The sequence below is a fragment of the Carex rostrata genome, chromosome 6, assembly GCF_964058835.1.
Source record: "Carex rostrata chromosome 6, lpCarRost1.2, whole genome shotgun sequence".
Taxonomy (NCBI): Eukaryota; Viridiplantae; Streptophyta; class Magnoliopsida; order Poales; family Cyperaceae; genus Carex; species Carex rostrata.
This window is the reverse complement of record NC_135923.1, coordinates 5,402,859-5,415,276: the sequence shown is the minus strand read 5'-3', so window position 1 is coordinate 5,415,276 and position 12,418 is coordinate 5,402,859. Positions and strand designations below refer to the sequence as shown.

The 12,418-nt window shown below is 31.1% G+C and overlaps 1 pseudogene across 1 annotated transcript; it reads right to left on the bottom strand.

The window, feature by feature from the left end:
* Nucleotides 1-5,472: 5,472 nt before the first annotated feature.
* LOC144555763 (bZIP transcription factor 53 pseudogene) lies at nt 5,473-6,971 on the bottom strand (annotated as a pseudogene). Its single transcript, XR_013512105.1, has one exon. The product of XR_013512105.1 is annotated as a bZIP transcription factor 53 pseudogene (transcript).
* Nucleotides 6,972-12,418: the final 5,447 nt, after the last annotated feature.

The following is a 12,418-nucleotide window of genomic DNA, read 5'->3' as shown; positions in this document are numbered from 1 at the left end:
GTTAGCGAAATTTTAGTTTCCAATTTTTGGTGGAGTTTGTAGATGTATGATGTATTTATTGTTTTATTTACTTTGACAATTGTACACTGATAGCCGCTATCAGTATTTTCAAAAAGATATATTTTAGAGTTATGCTCACCAAACTCTTTAGTGAGCACAATACACCCAAACTTTGCTATAAGGTAAACATCCCAAATTAAAGCTTGACGTTATTCTTTCCATAATCAAGATCAATGTAAAACAAACTAACTCTATATCTATATGTATGTTCATTATTTTTTAAACTAGATGTACTTAAAAGAAAAATATGTTTACTATTTCGTTCGCCTTATTACAAAAAAATATGTAAACTAAAAGACTGAACAATATTAATATATACACACACATTTTCCATTTAAAGTTGTCAGCTGCTGGTACATGTACAGCGTACAAAGTGCTTTCGATAAGAAAATTTTCGCATGATACATGTAATGTTTGGTACAAGATTAAAGATAATATTTTTCGTTTGAAAGATCATATGTCAAAAATCCGAATGAGGATCTTTTGTGGAAAAAATTAACAAACTGCTCTTGTTCCATTTCCATCTTCTGCGAATTCAATTCATTTTTTTTATTTTTTTTCTCTCGAATAAACAGAATTGGTATTGAAAATATAGCAATCCCCTCTGGTACCTATTGGTACGTCAAAATCCAATTGGTGGGGAAATAAAAAATTTAGCGTCACCAGCTGAATGTGTTTCGGACAATTACACCAGCCGTGAGCTGCCATTTGGCCCGGCCCAGTAGCCCCGCGCTTTTCTCTTCTTTCTTTCGAATATTGGGCCACAAAAGTGAAAGTTTATTGGACCGAAAATGAGATGATTAATGTAAAAGTATATTGGGCCGAAAATGTCAGACAAAATTTTCAGACAGAAGTAGGTAATAGTCCAATTTATATAGGTTCAATAAGGCAATAACCTATATCTGATACTTATAGGCTCCTTGATTATAAAATTATGTAACTTGATCTTCAACATATTATAAAATAATAGATTACGAGTTTACGACCAAATTTATTTTAGCACTAACTTCAGCTGGGAGTTGAATTTGTAATCTGTATCTCATATAAAAAAAATAAAAATACCTCAGCAAGCTGGACATAGTTTTCTCTATTACAATACTATACATTTGATATGAGAATCAGTCTTTACTTTAGTAATAAAGTTAAAATTTCTTCAAGTAAAATGGTACAAATTAAAAATTCAAATAAAAATTCTTAAATATTAAATAGTTAGATAACTTCACATTCAATCTTTACTAAAATATATATATATATATATGTATTTAGCACTAAAAGTCCCAAAGTCAATATTAAATGACAACCTTTACATGAGAACCGAATTACCGAACACCAGCGTATGAAATATTAATTCTTAAATTTTCCTTTTGTCTAACTTTTTATCATTATGTTCAGTTGTGTGCTTGCTTGGCATCTACTCATGGACTAATGGTCAGCTAATAAGCATAATACTTTCAGATCAAATGAAATAAATGCTTATTGAGGTAGTTAGGTAATGTAAAAAGGTAATTTCTACATATATCTTTTAGTAATAGACATTTCTTGGCGTTCTACCTAATTTTTTATCTCCTAATGCTTTGCATATTTTTACAAGCTCTTCACATAAGATAAGATAAGACAAAAAGGAAAAATACTACATAATTAAATTTCCTTTTCATTTTTCTTTTAAACTTGGTGATTTGTTAGGTCGAGGGATTTTCACTGTGATCAAGACTTGAAATAAATATGATTTGTTAAAAATTTGGTGTACTGATATTTAATCTGCTTTTGCGTCGAAGTCATGGATGACTTTTTTTTTTAATTAATCCAACAGCTTAGTTGAAAACTTCAATTTGGAAAAATCAGAAAGCGCCATCATTTTTTCTTAAAAAATAGGAAATATTATTTTTTGCGTTATACTTGTAACATTTTTTGCAATTGTATTCAAATTTGTGTATTTTTAATAATTTCCACAGGAAAAAAAGTTATACCAAAATAAATGGTATACTAAGGACGTGGCACATCATATATGCGTCATGTTTGTTAATAGTTTTAATTGTCTGCGTATGTATTAACCATTAATTTTAAATAATTTTAATTTACACTGAATTGCGTGTAATATATTGGAGAAATATTTATATTAGATGGCAAGAAAAACGTGAAGGAGAATATTTAGGTATTTACATATTACAATATATATTTTTACTTATACTAAGTTTTAATTTTTAATTTTACTATCTTCTTGAATAAGTGCAACTTAGTGATGATTAAATTTTTCATCCCCACTTAAGGAGGACATCCTCACAGTGTATTACGTAGAGGGATAGAGCTGGACTTTTAAATTATAAGAGTTAAATGTAAATAGAATCAATTTTATACTAAGAACATCTTTTCTTTCTTTTTTTTAAAACATTCATAGAAGCTGCAAAATCGTGAAGAGGAATCGAACTTTCGATCTTTGAGTACAATAACTCTAGAAATTTTTCCTTCCTAGCCAATTGTGCTACCTCTCATTTCTTAGTACTAACAACATCTTACTCTAAACTATATCTCCATTCTTATATTAACTATATAGATGTCCAAATTTGTCAACGACTTTGATTAAAAGGTGAAATTTTAGATTTAAATTATCACTCCGATTAAATATTCTAATCATTTTCGTCTATTTTTCCTAGGGGTGCAAACGGATTGGATAGTGGTAAAACCATATACGTATCCATTTTTATTTTCCGAATACGGATACGTATCGGATATTAGACAGATACGGATACGGATATGGATATCCGCTTTTTATAATAGTGAATGACATAATTTTTTTCAAAATACATATTAAATTATATAATATATATCTACTATTCGGATACGGATAATTAAAATTCAAAACCATATCGGTATCCGTATCCGCACGGATATTCGAATATCGGATATCCGTATTAAATTTTCAGATACGGTCGGGTAATATCCAATTCGTTTGCACCCCTAATTTTTACGATGATTTGTGATAAATTTTGCGAATATAAAAATACAAACATTGTCTACTCGATTTTTTTTCAAATGAGATCCATAATAAAGTACTTTTGAATTATATTTGTATTGCTGTTTTTTTCTTGAAGATATGCTACGTATAAAAACTTGATATGCTATATTTAAATGCTTCATATATTGGATTTAAAAGTTTCATATGTTATGTATAAATGCCACATTTTATTAAGTTACTTGTAAGATTTAAAAATTTGACACAACTATTTTAAAGAATTGTAGACAAGAATAATCGGAGGCAAAAAAATGTGGGTAAAAAATATTTTTTTTTTGTTTTGTTTTGGAAACAAATTGGGAGGAGTAGAATTAGTAATTAGGAGTAAAAAGTTGTAAGTTTTTAGAGTTCAACAGGACATTGGAACAGGGGTAATTTAGCAGCATTTTCGGAAATTAGAACTGTTCCCAAACCAGTAATATTAATAGTTTTATTATACCACTTACTTTTTTACCACGCTAGGCTCGAAGTAAATAGTTTCATTTGCAAGTTTAAACGCGCTATTAGCATCAACACGAACCCCATCTTTTGTTTTGTTTTGTTTTTTCTTTTCAAAAAAGATGGCACGAAATACCATCTAAGCATGAAACTCGTCAACTCTATACTTCCTATAATTCCGATGTCATTGTATTGTATTACTCAAAGACTATTTCGGATAAAACTTTTAATTCAAATACAAATTTCTGCTGCTAGCAAATATCGTTCCCTTTTTAAATGAAATAATTGATTGAATTTGAATTTTTACTAACCAATCCGGTCAAAAAGAATGGCCTCATCCTGTGGCCTTGCAATGAAATATGATATATTATATTAGAGTAAAGGCTTGGGTGCTATGGATAGCATAGATGGCTACGGAGCTACGACTCAATATTCAAGTTTTCAAAATCTTAACGGTCGATTCGAACCGTTCATCTTGTTCTCCATATTAATATGTGTTTGGAGACCAAATTTTATATTTTTTGAAATTTTTTTTACTATTTTTTTAGATAAGTAGAAAATCAAATATTTGAATGGTGCAGAATTTTTTAGATCAAGTGATTTTCTACCTATCTAAAAAAATAGTAAAATTTTTTCAAAAAAATGTAAAATTTGGTCTCAAAATACATATTAATATGGAGAACAAGATGAACGGTTCGAATCGACCGTTAGAATTTTAAAAATTCAAATATTAAACCATAGTACCGTAGATCTCTGTGCTATCCATAGCCCTTGAGCCTTACTCATTCTATTATATCAACATTGACCAAATACCTGCCCAGGTCCCACTGGGAAATAATGAAAGAGAACGAATATAAAACATAAAGGCAGCCCACTGACACAAAAATATGTATTAAATATTGACAAGACAATGAGGTAACAAAACAATAACTCGATTTTCTCTTGTGGAGTACCAAAAGGGAACTCGTATTAATCCTCTCTTTCGTCAGATATTTTATTGGAAGCTCAAGAATATTATTTTGTTTTCAACCCATCATTCTATCTGGGAGTGAAAACGGAGCGGATAGGGCTGATATCGTAATCATATTTTTTTTTTTTTGGATAGTGCTGATATCGTAATCATATATATATATATTTTTATTTTTTTATACAAATACGGACTGGTCGGATACAAATACATATCGAATTAGATATTTATTAAAATAATATAAAAATACTAAAATTCATAATATTTGTCTAATTATAGTGGTGAATAATATATAATCAAATATATGATATATATCTATTATTCGGATACGAATAATTGAAACATAAAACTATATCATAATTCATATTCACACAAATACTCAAATATTGAATGTTCACATCTGATTTTTCGAATACGGGTCAGATATTATCCATAACGTTTTTACCCCTAATTCTATCCGTAAAATTAAAAAACTTATAATTAAAAAACAACTAAGACCACATTGCAGGACTTAATGTTATGATAATGTTTGATTGTGGAGTAAGAGGTGGAGTTATTTCTTACTTTACACTTAAGCTGTCAAATGAAAAATAAAATAGAAATAGGATAAAGTAATAAATGAGTTAATCCGGAATATATTAATCTACCTCTAGATGGATTAACTCTACATTCACTCTGACTATAGGACCTACTATTACAAACAAGTTCATTTTGTAACATCTTGCTCCATACAGATTAATTTAAATCAGGACTCAAACCACCAAAAGAGATATAAAATATGAACAATTGAAGTACACAATTTAATTCTTATTAACTTTAATCCACAATCAAACATGACCAACATAATTACAGAATGACTACCACCAAATTTGGAATATTCCATTTCAATTTTTTAGTTCAGATTGAATATTCAATTTCTCCGGATAAAATAATTGAGATTAACACCTACATATATGAGTATGTGTGTGTGTGTGAGAGAGAGAGAGCATTCTAATGAAAATTCTCAAGGAATAAATAACACAAGATTGCAATTACAATAGAAACCCCTTAATAATGTAATATGTCTATTACAAGAATCACAAATTAAAATAAAACAGCACACAGGACTTTGAAACATCAAGCAACAACTCTCAAAACATCCCCAGAAGCAAATTGTACCACCCCCATTTTGCATATTGGGAATGAAGAAAATTGGTGCTAATAGATTAAGGTGAATAAATTTCTGCTACTGTTTCTACCAGAAGAGACCCATACATCATGAACTGACCTGACAAACCCTAATTATCCAAAAACAAAACACATTAAAGCACACAGGTACATATTACACAACATCTTCTCTACATAATTGCACACAGTTATTTGCTTGGAACAATACAAACTGCAATTCAAAGGCTATTCCAGAGGATGTAGCTTAATTCAGAATCGGACCAGGTTGGAGGCAGCCATGATAGGCGGGGCTGCTGGGACTTGCCATGGATTGAAAAGCGGGTCGGCGGTTACCAGGTAATCGAGTTCAGGCATGGAACCTGTCATAATTGGATCAAGAACTGGTAGCTGCCATGGCTTCATGACAGGGACAGGCTGAGAATCTGGCATATCGGGTATATCCATGGAGACACCCATAAACTCTTCATAAATGCTTAAAATAGAGTTCAGGGAACGCAACCTCTCCGTGAGCTCAGCATGACAGGCCCTCAAGACCTGATTCTCCTTCTCCACCATTAGGTACTGCTGCATGGTGAGGTTCATCCTTGCCTCCATTTCTGCATTATCTGCCTTAAGGGAGGCCGCTTCTGAGATAAGGGTGTCTAGATGAAGCTGTTTCTTCTGGCGGGACCGCCTGGCAGAGTCACGGTTTGATTGCATCCTCTTCCTTTTTCTCTCATCCGAGCCCAAGGAGTCTTGCTCAGGGCTCGAGTCGCGGCGAATTGGAGGAGACCGAGACATAATGTTTTTTTTTTTCTTTTTTTGTTTTAAAGTTGGGCTTATTGGATTCTAATTCGAACTTCGCAGAAGTAAAATTTTGATAAAAACTAAAATATTGGCACAAAATTGGGACTTATTTGAATATTACTAAGCTAGCAAAAGAAGATATGATTCATGAGACAGCATAGAACCAGTAAAGGAAGGCTACGGAGAAGGAATGGAGGAAGATGAAGCGGCGTAATGAGGATATTTTCATAAGAGCTCAGATTATTTTTTAATTCAGGGTTAATACATGAGGTGAAGAGATTAACAAGAAAAGGTTAAAAATTTTGGGGGTTTTGGCTCATGTGTCTTCTAAGAATCAGAAAATTTGGGATTTTTGGTTGCAAACTAGATCTATTTTGCCCGGTTTTGACAAAAGAAAAATCAATTGCGAAAAACAGAGTAAACAGATGGAGAGCGTATTACCAGAAAGAGGAGATTTGAAGGGAGAGGAGAAGAATCGGTGAGCTTGGGGAAGAAGATCTGAAGACCTTTTAATTTGAAGAGAGGAGAAAGAAGAGACGAGAGAATATCTGAACGAATCTATAAAGTGATTTCGTATGGGGGTATTTTAGGAATTAAGAAAATTAGACATGTTGCGTTGTTTGTGTCCACCAACTTCGTACAAAATGAAATTTCAGAGAAAGGAACCTTTTTTATGTGTAATGGTAAAACCACGGCGATTATCTACTCTCTTTTACATTCAATTGCGTGGACGTTTAACATTGGATATAATTGATCATTATCTGCTGGCGGTGGATTAGCTGCTGATGTGTGTAAATTTTAGTAGTATAAAGTAGAATTTCGTGCGTGCATCGTACCCATCTTGGAATCAAATCGAATATTGTTTTTCTGTAAAGCACTAAAAGGGCTGTAAAGGTTTGATAGGGCCAACTGGCACTTTGAAGTTTGAATGGAAGAGAGCTTGAAACTTCCAGCTGTATATTGGGGCAAAACTTTTTTTCTTTCTTAAAACTATGTACTGTTTTACTATTCAGTGCTCCTGTAAATCATTCAAAACGAAGGATAAACTCTTTCTAGACAGAAAACTGTTCCTCAGTCCTCAGCACGTGAAGATAACTTAGTAGGGGTGTCAATAGCACCATTTTATCCGTTTATTCTACTTGTGTCGTATCCGAAAATACAGATGGTAAGAATAAAATTTGTTTTCGTTAATTTATCAGATACAAATAAGGTTAACATTTTTTTTTTCATTATCTTGCTATCTTTATCGTATAAAATAATTTTTAAAAATAAAATTATATATATAAATATATATTTGTATGAAGATGATACATGATACAATAAAGATTTGTATTTTATTAAATTTACATAATACAAATTAGTTGTATTCATCATTATTATTATTATTATTATTATTATTTATTCTTATTTTCTTGTTTTGAAAAATATTATATCGAAAACACAAATGAAGATGCCAATGACACTTTTTTATTCATTTATCCAATCCATACCGTATTTGAAAATATGAGTAAGAGTAAAGATTTTTTTTCGTTATCATGACAGGTACGGATATGAAAATGTCTCCACCCGACTCGTATCATACTCGTTGACAATAAAAATAATATTATCTTATGTAATTTGATTTTTGTAAGAATGTGTTTATATATCTTTTTATTTAAATTATTATTTTTTTAACAAATTTGCCAAACCAATATGTTTCCTCTTATAATATAAAAAAATATCATTATTTTCAACTTTCTGTTCTCCAATCTCCTCTCCCACTCCGATCTCTATTTTTAAAGATTTAAGAATTTGAAAAAAAAAAAGTCGATTCTCTCCCACTCTGACAGATCTCCTCTCAGAAAGAAAAGTCGTCTCTCTCTCTCCTCACCCCTCTCGTCTCTCACACTCCACCAAATCTCTTCTCAACCGCGATGCCGCTTAGAGAATCTCTCGTAAACAATCTCAATCACACCTTGCGACCACCACCTCGCTGGTCTTCTGTTCCTCCTTCTCTTCTTAGATTCTATCACAAGTGCCTTTCCGACCGCTAAGCCAATTATCTCCACCTCCAACCTCTTTGTGCTTGACGATTAAGATAGAATAAGAGTTGTTTATGAAGAGAAAGAGAAAAAAAATACTATTAAGATATGTGTTTTAGTGCACTGTTAAGATTTTTGGAAAGACCTATTAACGATTTTTAAAAGCAATATTATGACCTATCGAAAACAAATTAAGATATGGAAAATCCACTGTTAAATCTGTCTAAAACCTCTATTAAGATTTTCTAAAAACACTATTAAGACTTACGAGAAGAACTATTAAAACTTAGTATAAAGTCTTAAAAAAAAATCGGTGCTACGTTTTTAAATACGGTAGACGTCAAATATATTAAAATTTGGCTAAAACGCTACTAAAACTTATACGGTAGGTGTGGATTACTTTTTAATCCGATCGATACTTACTTTTTTTTAATACGGTAGGCGTCGTAAATTATCTAATTAACCGTCAAAGTTTTTTTTTACTCTAATGAAAAACTATTGGTTGGTTGATTGATTGAGGGACTATTATCACGTCCTAATAATATAATATTTAAAAAAAAACACTATCTGGTATAAATTTGTAAGTTGAGGTTTAAAAATTATATATCATATTTAATTTTCTGCCTCGGTAGTTGGTAATAGCTGCTTTATTAATTTAAACGAATTATTTTGTTGAAACTTTGAATAAAATATATATATTTTGTTGAAACTTTCTCTCAGGCGTCGAAAAAAATATTATATTGAAAACAAAGGCGCCAGGTGTTAAATTTTATACAGAAACCAATTCACTGTTTTGAAAACGTGAATTCTTACGTAAGACCACAGATTCGTTTTAATTAAAGTTTACAAAAGAAAAGCACGAAGCCATAAACCAGGGGCACCGTGGTCTTTGGGGAATAAGTAATCAAGGAATATTCGTACGTACCCAACAGCAATATATATCTAGAGTTGCTATGATATTGACACAATATTATTTTAAGTTTTGATACAAGTGAATATACTCAAGGATACCATTAACAGAAACCATAGCATGTTCTTACAAAGAACCAAACATGCCGGTATTGAGATGAAGATGAAACTACCTAAAGATTAACTAAAACTACTGAACTTGAGCTAAAAGTATATCTTCTACATCAATCATTAGAACAACCATCAATAGCTAGAATAGTCAAATCAATAATAGCTATTGTTTATTTCTGGGTGCATTTGGATGAATCAAGGAATAGCTCGGAATAGCAGTTATTTCTAGGTTCGGAATAGCTGCTAACCCAACATTTCATAGGAATAGCGAAATAGCAGCTAACCCGAGCTATTCCTTTGTTGATAATAGCATTTTTTTTATCCAAACGTGCTGTGTTGAGAATAGCTCACCAGGAATAGCAGCTATTCCTGGGTTAGCGCTATTCCTTTGTTATCCAAACGTATACTCAAATTTTAAAATTCTAAGAGAGCTGTTCGACAACACATGATGGATTAAATATTAATCCATGCTAAGAATGAGCTGTTTGGTAAGTTAAAGAAAGCGATAAAGGATTAAGATAGCTAAAGGAAGGAGGAGGTGCCTTAAGAAAGAAGCAGGAGATTAAGATCCGGACAAAAAGAGGAACAGTCTATTCAAATAAGACAAAACGTTTGAATTCACCATTCTAGTTAGGACTGGCAAAAAAGCTTGTGGCTCGCTTGGTATTCGCCCGTGACTCGATCGGTAACAGCTTGTTTGTTAGTGGATTGAGTTAAAATTAGCTCGTTTACTACATATATACTCGAGCCAGAATTAATGAGTTTGAGTTTGGCCTAGCTCGGCACGAGCCAGCTCAGTCGTTAACAAGCTATTTAATATACACAGTTTAATAGTTTAATCGGATCCGTTCACTTCAGATTGGGGATATATGGGGTCTATGGATGTTATAGTCAGTGTTATGACAATTGCACTTTGGACTGTGTTTAAGTTGATTGGTAATTTTGTATGGAATATGTGTGAATTAATTATAAGCAATTAAGTTAATTTGTATGAATTTGTTTGGTTTGGTATGCATGAATTTATTCTGTGAATATATTTGTATGAATTTAGGATTTTTATATATTTGTATGTATGAATTTAGCTGTAAAGTTAATTTATAGTAGTTGATTTGCTTAATTACAATTGAATTAAGAGTATTCCTCAGTAATTAGTCATATAAATATTATTTTGTTTTAGCCATAATTGATAAGATGTGTTATGAAAATTTAAGATATAACAAGAAAAAAAAATATACAAATTTATAAATCTGCCAAGCTAGTAATGAGCTAGCTTGGCTCGCTCGGACAAGCCACGAGTCGGTCTTGAGCAATAATTTTAGCTCGGGACCTAAAATCCAAACTCGCTCGTTCAGCTTGATATACTAACAAGCCGAGTACGAGTGTGACTTAGCTCGCTCTTTAACAGCTCATTGTCACCCCTAATTCTAGCTATTCTAATCCAACTAAATACCGAATAGGTTATTCCAAATAGTCTAACTCCAAAAATAACTTATTCTCAATCCAACCAAACATACCGACATCACTCATCTTTCATCAATTAATATTATATTTAAGCGTCAATCCAATATAAATGAAATGATTATCTTGTACAAGTAATGAATCTGTAGCAGATCTTTTAATTTTTTAATTCGATATTTTTATTTTTATAAATAAATGAAAGTGTCACTGACTAAAAGAATTGAGTAATAGAGGAAAAGGAACAAACTAGAGCAATTTCAAAAGGTTAAAAAGTTTTTTCCATCACCAAATACAAAAAAATTTTGTGTAAAGTTTTCTTTCATTTAATTTCAAAGAAAACGGATAATTCAATAAGTCTCAACTTTAGTAGGTAATTTGAATTCATTGGTGCTAATTTGATTGGAAACGTGCTAAAACAAAAAAAACAAGTTAGATTTTTTTTTTTTTTTCTCTTGTATGAGTTGTCTATCTTTTCAAGTGGGAAAATAATAAAGTTAACTTAGATGACTGCATAAGGATTCTTAAACCTACGGGTAATTTGCCAAAAAAAAAAAATAATAAAAAGGATTCTGAAGAAATTTGCTAATTAAAGGAAGAAAAATAAATTGACCTAAAAGAAATAGATCGACGAGGGATAAGTTGTCACATCGTTCATTTTGTCTGTTCATGAATCTCCATCATAGATTCATAGTCACATTTTAGGTAAGTGAAACCAATCACGAGCGACTTATGGTTCTTAAAAATTTTAATTTTTATTCAAGTTATTCTATATAATTTAATCATTCTTATATAAATATCAACTATGTACTTGTAACATAGTTGTTAAAATTCTGCATCGTAATTATATATATAGATTTACGTTCAAATTTCACCTACTATAATATATATATATATATATATATATATATATAGGAATATGCTAGCATGCTATGCATAGCATAGAGCCCCTCCATGCAACGCCTTGGAGTTCGACTTTTCAAAATCCTAACGGTCGATCCGAACCGTTCATCTTGTTCTCCATATTAATATGTGTTTGGGGACCAAATTTTACATTTTTTGGAATTTTTTTACTATTTCTTTAGATTTATTGAAAATTGCTGTTTTCAGCAAATCTGGACCATAAAAAAACAGCAATTTTCAATAAATCTAAAGAAATAGTAAAAAAATTCCAAAAAATGTAAAATTTGGTCTCCAAACACATATTGATATGGAGAACAAGATGAACGGTTCGGATCAACCGTTAGGATTTTGAAAAGTCGAACTCCAAGGCGTTGCATGGAGGGGCTCTATGCTATGCATAGCATGCTAGCATATTCCTATATATATATATATATATATATATATATATATATATATATTTTTTTTTTTTTTTTTTTTGTATTTTATATATGTCTTCAAATTTAATTTTTCTAATTCCGTTCTTGACCATGCCCCCTCCATAAATTTAAAAGTTTGTAATTATCCGTTAAACTTTAAATTTTCCCATTTCAT